Here is a 22,297-nt window from a genome sequence, read left to right on the forward strand (position 1 = left end):
TCAATTTGGAGTTAATTTCATTCAAAAAGTCCTTCATGGTGGCGAGTTTGTCTCAATGCTTGATTCCAGTGTTTCTTTGTTTTCTGGGTTGAGTTCAAAATTGCATGGATTTTGAGCTAAATATTGATCGCTGTAAGTACGATATGGATCAGCTGTTCGTTGCCGCTGATAAAAAGAAACCTATTCAAACGATTCAGGTAAAAATAAATAAATAAATGAAAAACAAATAAAAAAAATAAAAAATAAAAAAATAATAAATAAATAAATAAATAAAAAATAAATAAATAAATAAACATATTTGCCTATTTTCAAGTTTAGACGAAAGGTTATTTCAATTTTTTAAAGTTTCTTTTTAGAAAAACCAAAGTTTCATCTTATTTTATAAACTTTTTTTTTCTTTAAAAAAGGTAAAGATTTTTAAACAATTAATTTAAAAATAACGTTCTTTCCTTTTCTTTCTCAGCAAAAAAAGAATGAAACAGACAAAGCATTAATTTTTTTCTCCACAAAATACTGCCCATAGTTATAAATTCTTCTTTATATCTGATTAAAAAGGAAATAATTTTGACGTTCAAAACTATTTTAAAACAGTATCAGAGCTTTCCAAATTTGAATGGATCAGAGATTTCTGAATTGGAATGATTCTGGTTTTGATAATGAAATTCTCAATCATTCATTCAATTATTACCCGTAGCCTTGTAATTTTGAACCCAATCCAGAAGACAAGGCAGCTTCTGGATCAAGCAGTGGGAGAAATTTGTCCTCGCAGAGGATTTTTTGACAAAACTAACCCGCATTTGCGTTACATATTGAAGAAAACCCCGAAAACTACAATGATACACCTGATGTCATGGGTACTCTAACCCATGATCCGTCTGTAGTTTGTCTAAAGTAAGAACTCCTCCAGACAATCGTCTGGATGTGGCGGTGACTATGGTAACGAAGTATGACTATTACAAGTAGGGGTGTGGGTCACTGTTTTCGAGTGGTTTCGGCTAGGGTCGGCGGGAGAAAGGGAATCACTTTTTTCGGTCTATTGAGTTAATCCTAGAGTGAAGCATACTTCCCTAAAATGCGCTTTTCTTGTTTCCATAGCACCAGACGGCCTCAGACTTTGTGGCGGAGGAGTTCTTAGCTCAGGCAGACTATACCACTGAGAAATATTTTACGTCAGCGCTGCCGTCGATGCGATCCGGGAGCGGAATTCGCATCGATTAGCCATGGCTAGGATACAATTCCAGGTCACCTCGGAGGCAAGTGCTCTATTCCCTGAGCCTGGCTCTTTGTGCACATTAACTTTCCTCTAGCCGTTGCTTGGCATTTCTACAGATTCGAGTAGGATGTGTTATCACAAAGTCGATTCAAAAGCCCATCAAATAAGCAGTGTCCGCTTCCATTTATTTAGTACATAATTCAAAAGGAAAAAAAAAGCTGTTCAGCATATTTTGACAAAAAATACTTATATTTGTGGAAAGGAAGCATTATTAATCACCAAAATGAAATAATTTGGCACGTTCATTTATTTCACGGAAATTCATTAGATATATATTATGGTAAACTTTTTGTGATCTCTAAATCAAAGAGGCCTGTGGTGACTATTCAGATTTTGACTAATGTAAATGTTCCCATAAATAAAAACAAACTTTCTCGTGAATATATTTTGGCACTTCTTTTTTACTTTAGGAAAATTTAAGATAACATGCACTGCTTACACTGTAAAAGGGGGAGCTATTTTGACTCAAAAATGTGTCAAAATAGCTATGAAATAAATATATTCGAAATTGAACACCTCATGTACTCATTATTGAGTAAAGTGATGTACTCAAAACAGCATATACTCAATTTTTGAGCGAAATGCATTGTCTCAAAAGTGACACATCATCTACTCTTTTGAGCCATTTATTCTATAAGAGAGGGCAGTCATAGTCTCAAAAATGAGTATATGCTGTTTTGAGTATCTCAGTATTCTGAATAATGATTACTCATTATTGAGTATAGTGACGTGCTCAAAACAGCATATACTCATTTTTTGAGCAAAATGCACTGTCTTAAAAGTGACACATTATCTACTCTTTTGAGTCATTTGCTGTTTAAGAGAGAGTAGTCACAGTCTCAAAAAGGAGTATATGCTGTTTTGAGTATCTCATTATTTTGAATAATGAGCACATGGGGTTTTCAAATTCGACTGACTATAATATTTTCGGAGCTATTTTGACCTATTTTTGTTAAATTTTCTTTTAATAACACAGTGCTCTTTACAGTGCACTAGGCGAGATTCTGAATCGATATAACCAATGAAAAAACATGCCACTGGAATCAGCATTATTGTTGTTGTTGTTGTTGTTGCTAATTCCCATCTGGTCTGACGGGGTCAGACCAGATCAATGAATCCGNTTTAATAACACAGTGCTCTTTACAGTGCACTAGGCGAGATTCTGAATCGATATAGCCAATGAAAAAACATGCCACTGGAATCAGCATTATTGTAAAAATGCCAAACGATTGGGGGGGGGGATAAATGATCGAGATGTAAATTAAATTTGCTGAAATACAAATTTATCCTTACTTTTCGGAGTTTTCTTAACGAATTTTCTTTTCAAAAAGAATAACTAATTGATGATTGGCATTAATGTGATTCGCATGTACATATTTCTTGCAAAAAACAATATTTAATTTAATAATGTTACAAACTTTATGATTAATTAACAGAAGAGTTTAGTGGTAGAAGATATATGCGTAACACTTTGATTAATTAAGATACACCAGCTTTATGGAGCAAAAATGGGATAAGAAACCAGATACAAAACATATTTTCTTACTCAAAAACATCTTATTTTAGGAATTTTCCAACTGTAACAAAAATTCCATCTGTTCTTATAGTGTTTTTAATCTTAGAATTTCGAGCCTTTTCAGATTGACGCATTCAAACTTATTTCACTATGGTCTTAAAATAATATTTTTCCTTTAAACCAATAAAAGGAAGCATGAAACACTTATATCAAATTAAATTTAAAAGAAAAAGTGTTTAATTCCTGAAAATTTAACAGCCTGAAACAAAAAGGAAAAAACAGAATAGGTATCTATAATCAATTTTGCATTGTATACGCTTGTTGAAGAAAAATAGTTCTTGAAATAGTTTAAGAAAGATTCTAGATGTGTTTAAATAGCGTAATATTTTCAAACATTTCTATTGTTTTTTAGAAAAAAAAACATTCTTCTAGCTGTACACAAACCTGTTAAAACCGTTCCCTAATCATTGAAGATTTTCCTTTTACACAAAAGGTTCTTTTTGAAGAAATCTTTTAGAAAATGAGATTCTTTTTATTTTCCCTTAGAAATGTCAGAAAAGTCAAAAAAGTGTGTCGGGGAAAAAAATTACACGTGGTCCTTTAAAAAGAGACTGTACGCCACTGGCAATTGAATCTTTTAGAACATTGTTATTTTTCTTACGATTAGCGTAAGAGGAAGAATCTACAAACCACGATGGAGAAGAAAAAGAAAGAATAGTAGGATAACGAAAGGAAATAATGAAAAGTATAAAAAAAAGTCCGGCTAATGAATTTGAAAGTCCGGGAAACAGAGTTGTGTGGCCCAGAGGGATTTCACAATCACCGATTAAAAATCTGACAAGGGAGAGATCAAGCGCTTGCTTTTTGCCTGTATGTTGAACTCAGATTCATTACAGATCCAATCATGTTGCGCCACGTCCAATGTATTTATATAAACGTATATATTTCAACACATTTTCTGCAGTTTTCCGTTCTAGAGCAGCTTGCTTTTCACTAAGAAACAAGTTATTCCTTGATGGCCCAAAGAGTTTGTTTGCACAGGCGGCAAGCGGGAGTGATATTAGTGGAGTCTTCATCCATTCTGTTGTAGATGCCCCCCAGGGGGGTTGAAAGAAAGATAGAAGTAGAAAGAAGAGAGAAAATAGAACGAATAAAAGATGCTTCTACTGCCAAGGCAGAGACAGCTCTTCTCTGACTTATCAGACCTTAGTTATAGAGCAATGGAACGCCTTGCATTTTGGCACAATGCAGTATTTCGAAAGGTTTCAAATCATTTACAATAGCAGGCATCTTCTTGTTTGGGTTGACAAAAGAGACTTAGAAAAACGTTCGATTTGTGATCTTTGAGATTAAAGTATGATACGATCTTGGGGTGGTAGATATATGGTTGCGATTACAGGGAGGGGTGTAAAAAGCAATCTCAATCGAAATCAATACATATATCTCGCTGAAAGTGTGACGACTACTTCTATATTGCAAAAAAGAAAAATATTTCAGAATCCAATTTAAATGTGCATCGAATAAAATGGCAAAATATTATGTATTGTTACGTTTCATTAATATTTGTTACAATTTTAAAGCTTACATAATACATTCATATAAAAATATTCTAGAAACATTGTAGAGATATAGGCAATCTGCAAGGGGTGTCAAGAAGGTGTACTTGTATCCTTTTGAAATCCAATAAATAAAATTTATAGCTTGCTGTAACTGTCATTAGCATTTTATTTTATCTTAAATAAATATAAGTAATGTATGTTATATGCCATAGAAAAGTTACACTGGTTCAAAAAATGTGGTGTAATTTTTCAAGTTAACATTGTGCTCAATCAAGTAATCAAGAGCTAATAAGAAGATATAACAAAAACCTTCTAAACACACAAATTTAAAAAAAAATTATCGAACACTAATACTCACTGTTTTTCTTTTGAGCTCACGACATATTTAATTAATATGATAACATATTTAAATAGAGCATAATTTGTTTGTTATAAATGTAATTTTTATAAAAAATATATCTTGTTTTAAAAATTTGTTGGCTTACTAGTTTCTAATTAAAATTTTAAATATTTGCACGAAAATTTCTGATACCCACATGTAAAATAATTTTTTAAAAAAAATTATACATGATTTTTGTAATATTTTAATGAATATTTTTCTTGGTTTCAACCCCCTGAGACGATTTCTGTGGTGCCCCTGTACATAGAAATTAACAAAGCGTTTTTAACCTTACGTAAATGTTTTTATTACATTATTTTATAATGTTTTTATTATATTATGTTATTTTTATGTCTTTCTGGACAATATATTTAAATATTAATAGGTCTTAGTAACGTAGGACTGACCAATTTCCCAAGCTACTAAACACATATCATCACATTTTCTGAGATAATTAGTTCAATATTATTACTTTCATTGTGGGAAAGATTTTAATTGATTGTGCGCTTGATGTAAGTTCTATTTATAGATTATATTTAATATATAATTCTTTTAACATTACATAATATTATATTATGTAATATTAAAAGAATTATATGTTAAATATAATCCATAAATAGAGCTTATATCTAACTCGTGCCTGAGCTTAAACCTGTTCTTCAGAATTCGACAATATTCGCTTAATTTTTCGATTTCTAACTCGAAAGTCATAAAAATAAAATCTTAATTGGTGATCAAAGCAAGAAGATAGGGGAGAAATTACTCTCCTAGTTCCTCTCTAACACGCCCACGCATTCGTATTTCTAATCCATGGTTATGAATCGTTTTCGAAGAGAAAGTAGATCATCAAAAAATTTATTTCATTGTTAAATTAAATATCTTTCTCAGTTTTCAATAAAAAAATTTCGCTTCAAGAAACTATCACTGCCGGCTTATTTGTTACGCGTTGAAAGCATTAACATTGTAAATTCGTAGTGTGGCCGGTGTTTATTGAATGAAGAAGATACAGGAGCACGGAGAATTAATAGAATTCTATCAAACTAAGAGCCGGAGGCCTAAAACTGATAACATTACATGTTGGTGGATAGATAGAGAAGAGACCAATGACCTTGGAAAGAGGGTTTTTATATCTTTTTGGACAATATATTTGAATATCAATGAAGCCTTAACCTTAATAACGTGGGACTGATCAATTTCCACAGCTACTAACGACGCATCATCACATTTTCTGAAATAATTAGATTAATATTGTTACTCTCTTTGTGGGAAAGGTTTTAAATGATTGCGAGTTAGATATAAACTCAATTTAAGGGTTGTATTTAATATATAATTCTTTTAACGTTTTATATATATTCACAGTCTNGATGAAAGCTGTTTCTTTCATTATCATAGTGTGTGTATATATATATATATATAAATATTATATATACACCAAAGAAGAGCCATTACATAATGACCATGTAGGACCACCTTTAGCCCTCAAAACTGCTAGCACCCGCCATGGCATTGATTCCACGAGGTGCTGATATGTAGTCTGAGGTATCTGGTACCAAGCGCTCACCAAGTGGTCCTGCAATTCCCTCACATTGCGAGGGGGTTGAGCGGCAGCACAAATTTGGTTTTCCATGTAGACCACAAATGCTGTATTGGATTAAGGTCAGGTGAATTTGGGGGCCAAGACATGACTTGAAAGTCACTGGAATGTTCCTCGACGATTCGACCCTNGAGAGAGAGAGAGAGAGAGAGAGAGAGAGAGAGAGAGAGAGAGAGAGAGAGAGAGAGAGAGAGAGAGAGAGAGAGAGAGAGAGAGAGAGAGAGAGAGAGAGAGAGAGAGAGAGAGAGAGAGAGAGAGAGAGAGAGAGAGAGAGAGAGAGAGAGAGAGAGAGAGAGAGAGAGAGAGAGAGAGAGAGAGAGAGAGAGAGAGAGAGAGAGAGAGAGAACAGGAGAAAGAGAGAGAGAGAGAGAGAGAGAGAGAGAGAGAGAGAGAGAAGGGGGGATAAGAAATAAATATGAGTTTTAGAAAATAAAAATAATTAATTTTAATAAATTGAAAAAGTGGAAAATTATGAAAAAAAAATATTAATTTCATAGTGCAGTTGAATCATGTATCCTTCTGTGCATACTTTATAAAAAGCTCGGGAAAAAAACGAAGACTATCATTATATTGTAATTACTCATCAAAGTATCAGAACCAAACTAAAACAGTCTTCGTATATTTTTAAACCAAACTCTTTCAATTTTTATTTTTTTTAGAAAAACTTGTTTTCTTAAGCAAATTTGTAATTATTAGGAAAGAAATATCAGTTGTGAAACCATAAAAAGTCTGATAAAAAAATTAGATGAAGTTTTAAAAATGAAAGTAAACAAACACAAAAAGTTAAAATCATAGCGTTAGTAGTATATAAGTCGAAAACAAAATAAAATTCTAACGTTACTTTTTACTTAGCAAAAATTAATTGATACTAAAAAAGATAATATTAAAAAAGAAGAAAATTAATATTCCAAAAAGTGTATTATTAAAAAAGAAGAAAGTTAATATTCCGGAAAAATTTTTTAAAGTGCACCGAAAAAATGTTTAAAGACAATATCTGACACATGTCAAATTCGCACTGAGCTATTATAAAAAATTTAACGGATGCAGCTTATTATCAACGCCTAAAAGATGAAAAAAATTCTTAAAATCATATTTGCCTTTTTCCTTTTTTTTTCTTGTGTTACGATGGAAAAAATACAGCTCTTTATGCATATCATTTACTGATGCAGAACAGAAGAGCAGAAAAATATTTTTTTTCCTTTGGAATTAATCTTTAAAATTTTTAAGCATGTAATTTTTATACTCCCTTTGCTTTATTTTATAGACAAAAAAACATTTAAAAAACAAACTTTATAATTAGATCGTAGTGGCTTCAAAAAGATTCAGTATATTTTTACAGCAAAGTTTTACTTTCTAGCAACAAAAAAAAAAAAAAGAAAAAAATATAATATTGTTGGCTTTAAACAGGTGCAGAAAATCCAACCCATGTTTTTACTATTACTGTAATAGTTTTTCAGCTAAACGAAATTCTCCATTTAAAATAATGTGAAAATTTTTTGTCAGATATTCGATGCAAGTTCTTTAGTTTTTGAATAAGAAATAAAATGCGAAATAATTAAAATTTATAAATATGAAGAAAGAAATTAAATATTTATTATTATACAAATTTTTGTACCGAAAATCAATTTTATTATTTTTAATATTTTAGAATAAATTGTTATGAATAGTTTTGCACTTAATACTTTCGAAACAATTTGGTTACATTTAAGAATTATATCAAATACAAGAATCTATGTATTCTTATGCAAAAATTTGTGCGCAGTTAAATTTTTTTTTCCAAGTTTAAATTTAAAAAAAATTGTTTCGCTGATTAAACAAAAATGATTTTTCATGAATTAACAGGAAAGGTTTTTCCTAACTTCAAAATTCCTCATTATGTTATTATCTGATATGATGTCACACGCAATTATCACAATGTTGGTGAATAACAGAGTAGAAAAATGCCTAAAAATAAATTTAAAAGTTTGCAGTCATTTCAGTGTTAAAAGGTACATAATAAGTAAAATTGTCAGTACCAACACTGATGAGACAGTGTCAAGATGGCTGTGACCCACAGTGAGCTATCTGTGGGGATCATAAGACACGACTCCCACATGATCACTGGCTGCAATAAGTGAGTGGGAGGATGACTAACTTTGATCGCCCTGCGAAGGGATCGAGGGTGTGTGGCATTGGTCCTCGTTAAACTGTTCCACTGTAAAGTTCTCTACTTTTCGGGCAGGTCGTTGGGCTCCCTGGGAATCAAAACTGGGATGGCATGCCTTTGGATCCCTCATCCTCAGGGATGTTTACCAGACCGTTGAAAAACATTGCGCAGCTCTAGTGCGACGCAAATAAAGTACTACAACTAATAAAACGTCTGTCTGCTTTTGCACTTTTATTTTATTGCGCTTTTTTCAACTATTATAAATAATTTCGTTTGAATAATTAATTCATTTAAAAATATTTTTCTCTTTTTAGTTTATTTAGTATTAGTTAACATAGTTGTACATCCTACAGATGCTAAAATTAAGATGAAATATAATTAAGAAAAATAATATACCGAGTCTATAACAAGAAGCATTTTATATAATTTTCTATGGTATATTAATGAGGATATTAGTAATGACTCTTAGCAAATATTTATTCTGTTTATTGAGTTGATGAATTTTTAATTTACATTGTTTGTTGATTTAAACTTTTCGAGTCAAAAGTGAATGAAAGCTATATTATTAAATTAAATGTCAAATGAGAAACTTTTCACTTGAATTGATTATAAATTTGGTACAGATTGCTATCAAGGGGATGTTTTACTTAGGCAATTTATTTTTATGAGAATTTGGTGATTGTATGGTTTTAAACATGTTAATGTAATGTTTATCTTCCATACTGCTCATATCTAGAAATATACGCGATAGTTAGTTAATTTGGTGATTGTATGTTTTTAAACATGTTAATGTAATGGTTATCTTCCATACTGCTCATATCTAGAAATATACGCGATAGTTAGTTAATTTGGTGATTGTATGATTTTAAACATGTTATTATGTTATGGTTATATTCCATACTGCTCATATCTGGAAATATACGCGATAGTTAGTTAATTTGGTGATTGTATGGTTTTAAACATGTTAATGTAATGATTATCTTCCATACTGCTCATATCTAGAATTATACGCGATAGTTAGTTAATTTGGTGATTGTATGGTTTTAAACATGTTAATGTAATGAATATCTTCCATACTGCTCATATCTAGAAATACACGCGATAGTTATAAAATCTTAAATAAATACTAGGAAATAAAAAATAAGTCTCCATAAAGGAAAGCAGTTACTTTAATTGAGTCAGAAGTGCACAATGAATAGATCGGTAGCAATTTGATTTTTTGGTACCGTAACACTTTAATACGGGTTAGTAGACTGTTTCAAACTATTATGGGTATAAGCATAAAATGCTGATTTAAACACCAACACAAACATCAGAAAATACATTAAAACATATTATGGTGTACGGAGATCATCTAAAAGAGATAAATTAGATCATTATCTAATTAAGGATTTAATTACTTCTGATATGTTGTTGATAAATCAAATACAGCGGAATTTATGGTGTAACTGGAAATATTCACTAAATATTAGCTTTAGCAACCTTAATATGGTTTACATAGTTAGTCCAACAGTCCAAACACAAAATACACAAATCCATACACCAAATATACATAATACATAAAATATAGAAGAAACAGATTCACTGCATGAAAAGCAAAACACAATTTTTAAGATAAGTTGATTTACGTGTGAACAAAATTCCACGTTAGAAATTACTAATTTTTTCTTCTAATTTTTCAACGCGAACACATCATACACGTCAATAACACACTAATAGTGCTTAGTTATGACTTATATTAAAAACTTCATTAATTTATCGTTATTCAGATATATTAGCAATGGTTGTACATTTTTCATAACTGAATTCACGAAAATATTATAAATCGTTTCCTCAATTAGCCTGCCTGGATTGCAATTCCGGCTGGCTAAATGAGGCAACTAACTGATTCATAAAATATCCGTGAATTCAGTTATAATAATTATACAACCACTGCTAACAAAGGTAAAGTAGGAGAGAAAAAACTAAAAAAAAAAAATGAATTAAATTCAGCTGGTTCTGCTTGAAGAAGATAATAGTAATAAAAATAATGCGTGTTATCAAATTCTAAATAAATTCACTTCATGAACATGCGATTGGGCCGTCATTTCCTGCCGCAGCCTTATGAAGTTTTTATATTGCTAATGCGTCAACAAATTTTAAAATATTGTGATTAAAGCTTACAAATATTTTGTCCCTTGAGCACATGGGAAATTTGAGCAAACTATCGACTGTTTTAACTTTTCGAACACCTTAAACCGGAGTAAGAATATGTATATATGAATACAATGAATTAAGAATGATGGAGAAAGAATAATGTATACGATATGTTGATCTCCTGTCTAAGTTGACAACAAAAGCAATACGCCGCAAATTGTCAACTTACACAGTTTCACTCTATGTGTTTTAATTTTGATGCAATTTCTTATTTCTGGTTTTTTTATGAAAAAATATCTGCTCAGAAAAATATCTAGTTATTTTATTTATTAAAAACATTGTTTCTAGAGAGCTAATATGTAAATAAATATTTAAAATCAGGACATCTAAAAATACAAATAAGTCAATCATTTCTGCAATAATTTTTATTTGATTTTCCGAAAAAGAATGTTTATACAAAAAATAAAGACTTCGAAGTACTGAACTTACTTTTTTTTAGCTAAATTAACTGAAATGAAATCATTTATAATAAACTCTACCCATTTTCAATCCTCTCTATATGTTGACCGCCTTTATAAGTTGGGCCACTCACTAAGTTGACTTCAAAAGGAATGCGAAGCAAGTAGTCGATGCATTTTATAGATATCACTTTACTTACTCAGATATCAACGCACCTATTTTATTTTTATCCAATTTCTTATTTCAGTTTTTTATAATGTAAATCCAGGACAAAAAACTACCTATTATTATTCTATTTTATCCAAATAATTATTTCTGGGAAGTTTGTATGTAAATAAGTATTTCAAAGCAAAACAACAAAAATTACAAATAAGGCAATCATATCAACACCTTAGAACAATCGCACCCCCTCTGCCCCTCTGTCAACTACAACATCAACATCTCCTTTTATTTGATTTTCAAAGCAAGAATGTTTAAGCAAAAAGGAAATGTTTGGAAATAATCAATTTGATTTTTTTTTTCCCTAAAGTGACTAAAATGATTTTATTTGCAATAATCTCTACTCATTTTAATTCCTCTGCATAAGTTGAAATTTTTTCTGAGTTAACTAGAAAAGCAATGCATCGCTAGTGGTCAACTTACGCATATTTCCCAGTACCTATTTTATTTTTATCTAATTTTATTTAAGTTCTTTAATGATATAAATTCAGCACAAAAAAAATTAAATTCTTCTATTTTATAAAAAATATTTTTTGGAAAGTTTGTATGCAAATAAGTATTTCAAACCAAAACTCTAAAAAAAAAAAAAAATACAAACAAGCCAATCATTTCAACACCTCATTTTTATTTGATCTTCGAAGGAAGAATGTTTAAACAAAAAATAAATGCTTGAAAATAATCAATTTGATTTTTTCTTCCTAAATTAACTAAAATGATTTTATTTGCAATAACCTCTACCCATTTTTATCAGCCTCTTGAATAACCTGTTCTATCGAAGACAGGAATGAAAAAAGAAAAGCATGTAACGCAGTGTAAATTTGCCAAAGAGGCGAATTCACTATCGAGGATTATGTCATTGCTGTGTAAACAGGAGCAGAAAGGGAAGATCACGTAAGTTCCTCTGGTCGCCTACCCGTAAAAACCCTCATGCACCCCGCTCCAAACGCCCCACTTTTGCCCGTAGACATTTCAGCTTTTCCTAATGTGTCATATAAAATCATTATTCATCTTTGAAATTGTTGATGCTAGTTCCCGTTTGTCAACATGGAAATGTTGACTTATTCTTATTATCTGTTGGATAAGTCTTGTTTTATCTTCTGAAAGCGAAGCAGCTATAACAAATAACTTGACTATCATCCTCTGCCCAGTCCTTTCCCCCTTTATTACTTCCCCCACCCTCACTCAGAATTCCAATCAGCTGACTGTAAAGCACACACAAACGAAACTCGTCTTTGAATCGTCGGCGTAAGCTTTAAACACTGAACTTTTACCGTCCCAACAAATATGTAAATATTTCTCCGTCAAATATGTACAGAACACCCGTCGCGGATTGAGTAGGAGCTGCGAAGCTCAGAGCTTACCGTTCCAGATTCTGGCACTGACGGCCGTTATCTGTTCGATTGTTGCCGGAGCTTGGAAATGACGAGCTCCCGGACAGGGCTAACCCTAGGACGGCCATCTGCTTCTCCCTTTACCGGCTATTTTTTTATTGCATCGAAGGTAAGGTTAGGGATAAGTTGAAATGAAATATGATTATAATCGTAAATTCTATATTGTTTTCATGCATAATTTGCACTGAAAGCAAATAAAATAATAATTATACATTTCTTAATGAAATTAATTATTTCATTATTAACTGTTAAATTGGATGTAAAATTAATAAAAATAATTATGATGATGATGATCAAAATGAAGTATGATAACACTCGAGAATAAGATAATGTTGTTTTCATTGATCAAAAAATAATTGTAAAACTTTTCAATGAAATTAATGCAATAAATAAATTTTAATAAATAAAAATTTCAACTGTTAATTTTGTTATGAAATTAATATAATATAATTATAGATAGAATCTAAAGATAATCGGAATGAAGCATGATAACGCTAGGGGATAAGATTATGTTGTTTTCATTGATTAAAAACAATTGCATATTTTTTAAAAGAAATTAATGTTAAAATAAATTTTAATAAATAACAATTTCAACTGGTAAATTGGAGTTGAAGCTAATGTAAAATAATTATAAAAAGAATATGACGATGATCGAAATGAAGTTTGATAACACTTGACAATATGTTGATAATATATTTTAATAAATAACAATTTGAATTGCAAAATTAAATATGAAATTAATATACAATTTATATAAATGCGTGGTTATTCAATATTAGAAATGATATAAATATTCAAAAATATTTTGATATCATGCATGTTGTAACAACAGATTGTTTTTGATTAAGTTTTTAACAAAATGGAATTATTTTCCAGTACTAAACAAAATTTAATTCACCTTAGACTTTAGGATTTCAAAAATTTTTATACAAACCTTTACATTTTTCACTTAATTTATTATTAATATATATGACTCATTTTTTTTCTTCAAAAAAATCCAAATAATCTATTTAAACAAAAGTAGTATAAATCAAGGTTATTATTAATGATTTTCTATTTGACACTGCATGCTTACACATTTAAAGAAATTCTAATTGCTTAAAATGGAAAAAATATTATTATAGCAAAGTTTTTTTGAAAATCTAAAGCCATTTTATATTTGTCTCTATATAATATATACTACATANTGTATATATAAGTATATATAATTCTGTAATTTAGACTAAAATTTTCATGAATTATTTGTAATGTTTGAAAATATTACTTGTCCATTACATTATTGCACACTTTGAATTTAAAATTAAAAATCTTATAAATTTCCAATTAATACGTTGCATGCTTACTTCTTACTCTTTCTTCTTTGTTCTGAAAAAAATTATGTTATCGAAACAATTAAAAATTTAGTTGCTCATACAACTGTTCAGTAAATTGACCTTGAAATGAAATATTTCTAAATAATCCAATTATGTACTTTGAAGTTAAATTTAAACCACAGACAATAGCACCTTGGTTAATCTTGGTAATAGTTAAATATTTAAACACGTTTTAAATATTACCAATAACGTAAAAGAATAAACTTTTTAATGAATTTAATTTGAACTAAATGAAGTTTGTTCTCCAAAATTTACTGCACTGCAAGTTATTTCTATTTTTCAGCATTATTAAGGATTTCAAAAGGATTATTTTTATGAAAAAACATATTCAATGTAGACTTTTCTCTAAATATACTCAATGATATGTTTATTTATAAGCAATAATAATAATGATGTAAAGAACAAACTTTTTTATAAAATTATATTTAAATGTTGTTTGCTTCCACAATTTCAATTTATATCTATTGATATCACCTAAAATTAAAAGTTTCTTTATAACACCATTTTTTTAATTTAAGCAAAATCACCCTTGCTAAGCATTGTTATTAAGTTAATACTATTTTTAATTAAATTTATCAAAAATAATTTCGAAATTTTACAATTAACGAGACCAAGTTCGATTTCTGTTAGTACATAATAATTATTTGTTTATTACACATTAAAAATATTTTATTTTTCAAACACATTGCAAACCTAATAATGCATAAATGTACAGTTTGCAATAGTAATTACATATTCATTTATATAGAATCTGTAATAGTATTTGGAAATTTGAAATACATAAATTTCTCAAAAATGATGAAACATAAGTGATAATATCTCGAATGAATGTTTTTATTAAATTTAAATAAAATCATGCTTAATAGTTCAGTGAAACAGAAACAATTCTTATTTTTTTCGCAAGTTCATTCAGTATTTAAATTTATGATACTGATTTCTCCATAAATGTGAATATTCAAACTTTTTGTTATATATAATTAAGCTTTTGTTATACATAATTAATTACATATAATTTTGTTATATATATCTATGAAATAATATAAACCTGGATAATTACATTTTTGATTAGTACTTTCTTTCCCAATAGTATTAATTTATAAAATTATTTTCTAAATTTTATTCTCTGTTTTATTTAATATAGTCTTATTAATTTTTATTTAATATAGTTTTTTTAATGAGAGAAGAAATCTAATTATGTAAACAAGCGAAAAAAACGTGATAAAAAAACATGTTGACTTGTTTTCGTACCCTCAGTCTTCATTATCTCCTGTTTTTTTATTACATCATTTCATTCCAAACAAAAGATTTAGTTTCTTTAAAAAATTAAAGTTGAAAATTTTAAACTCAGCATTTATTATGTAAAGCTTTTTTAAATTATTGTGCTTCCAACAAATATTTTAGAGTGAACGATAAATGTATCTAAAAAATTTTATAATAAAATGTCTTTCTGTTTTTCGGAATAAAGTAACTTTGAAATAATTTATAAATAAAGACTATGCTTATGCTTATTTACTTCAATTACTTCCATTTTAAGTCAAATCTTGAACATTTTTGGATACCAAAATTGTGTAACTTAAAAAATAAATAAAATTTGATTGTGCTTATTATTATGCTATCGTTGTCCTTCATTTATGTATTTATTTGCTTTGTAAGATTGCATCTGAAACTTCTATCTGATAGTCATTAAAAGAAATGCAAAATTTATTAATTATTCCATTGTTGCGCAAATTTGGGTAATATATAATTTCAGAATATCATGAAAAAAAATTAACAAAGTTTATGTGAAAATCTAGTTTTCAAAATCAAGTTTTTCTTACTCTAGTAACGAAAAGTTAAGTTTTTAAATTGCAACAAAAGCAATTTTCATGACAATTTCAATAAATGTAAAATTAACTAATCTACTCATTTAAAAAAAAAGAAAATCTTGATCAACCCTTTTCATGTTTTATATTTATTTTCAAATATATGCATACAACTATATATATGATTCTATGTAAAATCTTAATTATCAGGTGATACTATACAGCTTTATTGTTTTTAAGAGACTGAAATCGGCTTGTGCTTGTTTACGTTCATGTATTGGTATTGGTTAAATTAAAGGATATATAATATAAATTCGACGATAGGATAAATTCGATGATATATTATATAAATATAGACTATTTATTACATCAGGTATTATATTATTATATTATAATAATTAGATTAAATTAATAGACGCACTGTTGTTTTTTTAATAATGACATGTTTTGCATGAGTTTTTATACACTATTTTTATATTTAAACAAACATGTAACTGGTTTTTATTCAGGAGATTTTTTAAATACCTCTTGTTTGTAATTATATTTAACATATTTCATTACAATGCTAACCAATTAATGCACGAACGTAAGCAAGAGCAAACTGGTTTCAGTCGCGTAAAAACAATAAAGCTGTATATATATATATATATATATATATATAAAGAACAAATCATCAACGCTTCAGATGAGAATATTTTTTTCTTCAATATTTCACGTAAAAAAAACTACTGTGTAAACAATTACTTTTTTCCTTAGCGTNATGGGTATATATATATATATATATAATGCATTATACTTTTTTTTTTCAAATTAATATGGTATTTATATGCAGAACTAACATAAAATTCTGATCTATAGTTAAAATCATTGTCTGAAAAAGAGCTGGAGGATTTTTTTTCACAAAACTTTGCATTTTTATCTATTACATTCTGTTCATAGTTTAAAACAATGATTTTTCAAAAAAAAAGGGAAAAAAACATAGACAATGCTCTGTTTTACTTAAAAGAACTCAGAAAAACTCCGTTGATTAAATAAATGAAACACAATATAAATTACGAGTAAAAAAGTTAACAAAATCATTAAAAATAGAATTCTATAAGGATATAATTTATGTCTATGCAATTATAGACTACTCCCAATTATCAGCGCAAATATGAATTATATACTGTATTGTCAAATTACTAAAAATTACAAAAAAGTTAAAAGAAATTTAAATAAAAAAAATGTATAGTTTTTATTTCATTTTTTCATTTGTTTAAATAAATGTAATTAATTTCCTCTCTCTAACAACTGTTTATAAATTAATATGCTTGTTTTTTTTAAAAATTAATATTTTTTTTTCTTCAAATCATTTTAAATTTTCACAATACATCTTCAATTGATGCTTCTCTCTATAGACACTATATTAGAAATTATAATATATAGATTATACATAATAAACTTATAAATTTTTAATTATGTTACAAAAATTTCAAGAAATTAATTCTTTTTATTTTAAAAATATAACAAGTTTTCAGGTAATAAATATATCTAAATTATTATATATCTAAACAGAAAAACTTATACACCAATTTTTATTGGTTATAAGAAATACTATAGGAGTCACTATTTTTTAGAAAAAATAATGGGGGATACACTTTACATATCAATGTAAAATTAAATAGTATGAAATTCTTATCATAATACTTTTTCCAGAATTTTACCAATTGGAAAAGTGGAATAAAAATCGAATAATCGGAATATTGTTGGTTAGCCTTCAATTCCACCACACTGCAAGAAAAAATATTTTTTGTCTCAAACATTTTCCTTTGTATTTTGAAAAAAAAATATACAAACTGATAATGGAAAAATTAAAATGCAAAAGCAAATGAATTCCTGGAGGACGTTTAGTTTAAATGTTTTAATTTGGTTTAAAATGACGTAAGAATTTGCTTACATTTTTGATGTATGTAAAAATAATAGAATGAAAAGTATTTTCAATCAATACAATGGAACTAAAAATGCATCTTTACTTTTCATCACGTATAGGAGTTAGATTGCCAGCTCCATATTTTCATATGTTAATAATTTATTTTTGTAATTAATCAGATTAATTAACTCATCGATAAATAGATGGCATCATGATAACTTTTCATCATAAGAACTTATATCAGTTTGCAACGTTTTGTTTTAAAAGCTCTTCAAAAAGGATTTTAGTAGGAAATAAGAGCATTAAACATTTGAATCTTTTTAATAGTAAACAAAGACATTTTAAGGGTTTCTTTTTTGTAAAATAAAAAATGTTATAAAAATTGAAATTCAGAAACATAACCGATGTTTTCTGAGCTTTATGGGCTTGTGCCAAACAATTTATTTAATCAAAATGGCGATTTAATAAAACATAAGTAACGGAACAGATAAATTAATGTTTACAAATTTTTATAAACATTGTACCTTATCGAAATAAGCAAATTGTTTTTAAAGTGTTAACTACTATATCTACTTAGATTAACGAATGACATTAAACTTTGTGAACTAATTAAAAGTCAATAAAAGACCTTGATATAAAATTTGGTGAAAAAGAGAAACAATCAGTAATCATATTAATATCACATGATAAACCAAATTATAAAACAATTTAAAATTTACTAGCATTTTAACACAAAAATCCATTAAATCAATAGTTATTTAAAAGATAAATTTACGAAAATAAGTATTCGAAGTAGCCTTAAGTGTACTCGTTAACTTTACCTTTCGCATTTTTTCGATAAGAATAAAAATAATTTATAAACGTTTTTTTTTTTTTTTTTTTTTTTTTTTTTTTTTTTTTTTTTTTTTTTTTTTTTTTTTTTTNTTTTTTTTTTTTAAATAAAAAATAATAAAAACTTTGCCACAATACTTACAGTGGAACTTTAAAACTGATCTTACGGAGAAAATTCAATCAAAAGACAGAAGACTTTTTTTCAATTAAAAATAAAGAACTTACAACGTATCCCCAAATAGTTATAAATATCATTAAACATTTTAATCTTTTAAAAAGTAAACAAGACCTTCTTGGGAATTTTTTGTAAAATAATAAATGTTACAAATTCAGAAAGTTACGACAGTTTCTGAGCTTTGTGAACTTGTGCTAAACAATTTACTTTATCAAAATGGAGAATTTATATAATATCTATAACAGAAAAAATAAATTAAAGTATAATGTTTATAAAACTTACAAACATTATACTTTATCTAAATAAACAAATTTTTTTAAAAGTGTTAACTACTATTTAGATTTACAAATAACATTAAATTTCGTGAACTAATTAAAAGTCAATAAAAGACTTAGGTATAAAATTTGATAGCAAAGATAAACATTAAATACATTTATTGTAACTTACAAGTTAGTATCACACGATAAGCTAAATTATGAAAAAATTAAACTTTTCTGAACATTTAAAAACATAACCACATTTAAATCAATTGAGGAATTAGCGAAACTTTGTATTCGAAGAAGCCTAAAGCACCCAAAAAGTATTCGTTAACCCTAACTTTCGCATTTTTACGTTGAAAATAAAATAATTTATGAACGTTTTTTATATGAAAATAACGAAAACTTTGTCACTACACTTATAGCGAAGCTTTAAAACTGATTTTACAAAGAAAATTCATTAAATACTAATCAAAAGACAGAATACATTTTTTTTTACTAAAAATAAAGAACTTACAACTTATCCCTTTTTAACACAAATCGACTAGCGTCTCTAGAGTATAATGGGCATAAAAGTTTATTTCAAAGCCATTCGAGAAAAAATTCAATCTCTAGTGAAATTTTAATTCATTTAGATGCAACAATACTCGAGACATTTAGAAATAAGCACAGCGAATGAGAATATATTTTATTCATCGCATTTCATCAATTCTCTGATTTGATATTGGAAAAGGAATTACTAAGTTAATTAAATATGTATTGTTATTCTATCGCTCTGGAGAGATTAACAAGTAGTTGTGGGATTGAAATAAATCTCGAGTTGCTTATTTTTTACGTTTATTGAAATTGTAGGAAATTTGATAAGCATTCTTATTCGAGATTTGATTTCGACTCGTCTCAACTTTGCAAATGGAGTATCAATTAAAAATTTGTTCAATTTATATTGGTTTTGGTATTTCAATTAAAGTTAAGATATTTTTCGAATTTGTGAAAAAAAAAATATTGTATTGTGCGTGATTTTATTAAAAATGAATAAATGAAATGATTGAGTTTTATTGGAAAAACACTTTTGAATCTAATTTTAATGGATACGTAATAAAATAGTTCCTTTAAATAACAAAGCACTTTTATCTACTTGTTGTATTTTTTATTATTAACAGGTTTCTATTAAATCACCGTCTATAACTTTATTTTAGTAAGGTTATGATTAAATTGGTTTTTATCTCGTTATTCAATAACTTTAAGATATAACATAGATACATATGTTTTAAAATTACAAATAAATAAAGTTTATTTATAACAATGAAACACTTTTGTGTTTTTTTTAAAGATTTTTTTAATTTTTGTGAATCCTTATATTAATTAAACATTTAAAAACAAAACAAACAAAAACAAATAGAAAACAAATGTAGATTTAAGCATGCTATAGGTTTTCTTTAAAAATGAATGAATGAAAGGATTTTGGTTGATATAAAATTTAATTTTGAAATTAGTTTTAATGTAAATGTGAAGAAAATATTTCTTTAAAATAGCTGTTTTTACAGTTCTAGTAGTTTTTTTTAGCATTTACTTATTTATTATTATAGGATAATGATAGTCTGTTACTTCCTTTAATTGAAGTCGAAGTTATAATTATTAATATTTCTTATATTGAGTAATTACTTTTCATATCTTAAAAATTATTTGCTTCACAATTACACGCTGAAACGCTTTAGATTCAATAATGAAAAGCAACGAAACTTTGAAAAACAATGAAACACGAAAAATAATAACATTTTGGATCATTAATAACTAACGCATTTTAATATTTGTTACTCATTTGCTATTCATCATTGCTATTCATGACTCATTCCACACCATATTAAAACAGATTTGTTTCGTTGAAAATGTTTTTATAATTTAAAGGCACCTATTACAATACAATTGGAGTTATGTATATTTTATTGGTTTCTCAGCACATCATTAATTTTGAATTTTATACAGTTGGTAATTTCTATTTTCGTTCATATGGAATTGATTTGCCGGAAATTCTTGTTTAGAAAATTATAGATCATATAACCACACACTTAGACAAATTAAGTGAAAAGTAAAAAACTGAAAAGTAAAATTAACCAAGCTAATGGCTTGCTATGCCAAGCTCTGAGGCATCGTGATAAAATCATAAAGTTTTACCATATTTACCAAATTTTATCACATATTATAAAACCATATTTTATTGCTAATTTTACAACCAAAGAGACTCAGTAAAAATTATCGTGGATTTTAGTGGTCCCATAGAGCCAGAAACACGGCTAATTTTACTATTTTATGGTAGTTTTAGCAATATTTTTTTCCTTGGTTTAACAATTTTTCTGGAAAAAAAAAAATGAATGATATTAAAATCAGTGGAAAAACTGCAATTATTAATCTTATGACATAGAATAAATATTGACTGATCTTTGTAATTTAAGAAGTTCATTTTAATGTAATGCAAGAATTTGTAGTAATACAAGGTAATTCATAATTTACTGCTTATACTAAACTTCCCCCCCCCTCTCTCTCTGTATATATAATATCTAAATTATTATATATCTAAACAGAAAAACTTATACACCAATTTTTATTGGTTATAAGAAATACTATAGGAGTCACTATTTTTTAGAAAAAATAATGGGGNATAACACACACATATATATATATATACATATATATATATTAACATATTTTTCCTATCATACTTGATTTAAATATTTTAAATTAAATAGATTTAATCTTTTTTATTCAAATGAATTGTATACAGGTATACAGTAAAAATCGATGGATTTTTTATCGCATCTGGATAACTTAATTTTGCACTATTATAAACAAAATTTATGCATTTAATATTAAATTTGTTTTTATATTTATTGATATTTTAATTATCTTTAATTTTAAAGAAATATCTATAATTTCGTTAAATAATATTTTACCCAATGAGTTAATATTGTTTCGTAATTATGACGATAATATTAATTTATATTTAGGATTTATGTATTGTTATTACCAGTATTTAAATAAATGTTTCGGATTATGCAATATCTGTAGTGTTGACGTAAATCATAAAAGAAATGGTTTGAAGTTTATTGAAAATAAACTATTAGATTTTATAAAAAAATGGACTTTAAAAATTTCTAAAAATAGTAATTTAAACTCTACTTTTTATTAAATAAATAGAATTGAAGTAATTTTCAGTAATATTTGCTCATCCCAAAAAACAGACATAATTTTCCTAAATTTGATTATAAAAGCGGACATTCAAC

The 22,297-nt window shown here is 27.4% G+C and overlaps 1 long non-coding RNA gene across 1 annotated transcript in view; it reads left to right on the plus strand.

Annotated features, from left to right (window-relative positions):
• The first annotated feature begins 12,332 nt into the window (after nt 1-12,332).
• Nucleotides 12,333-22,297, plus strand: part of LOC122268953 (uncharacterized) — an 84,642-nt gene continuing 74,677 nt past the window's right edge. Inside the window, exon 1 of the long non-coding RNA XR_006224814.2 lies at nt 12,333-12,781. This is a non-coding gene — a long non-coding RNA (uncharacterized lncRNA). The remainder of the gene's footprint in view (nt 12,782-22,297) is intronic.

The sequence above is a fragment of the Parasteatoda tepidariorum genome, chromosome X2, assembly GCF_043381705.1.
Source record: "Parasteatoda tepidariorum isolate YZ-2023 chromosome X2, CAS_Ptep_4.0, whole genome shotgun sequence".
Taxonomy (NCBI): Eukaryota; Metazoa; Arthropoda; class Arachnida; order Araneae; family Theridiidae; genus Parasteatoda; species Parasteatoda tepidariorum.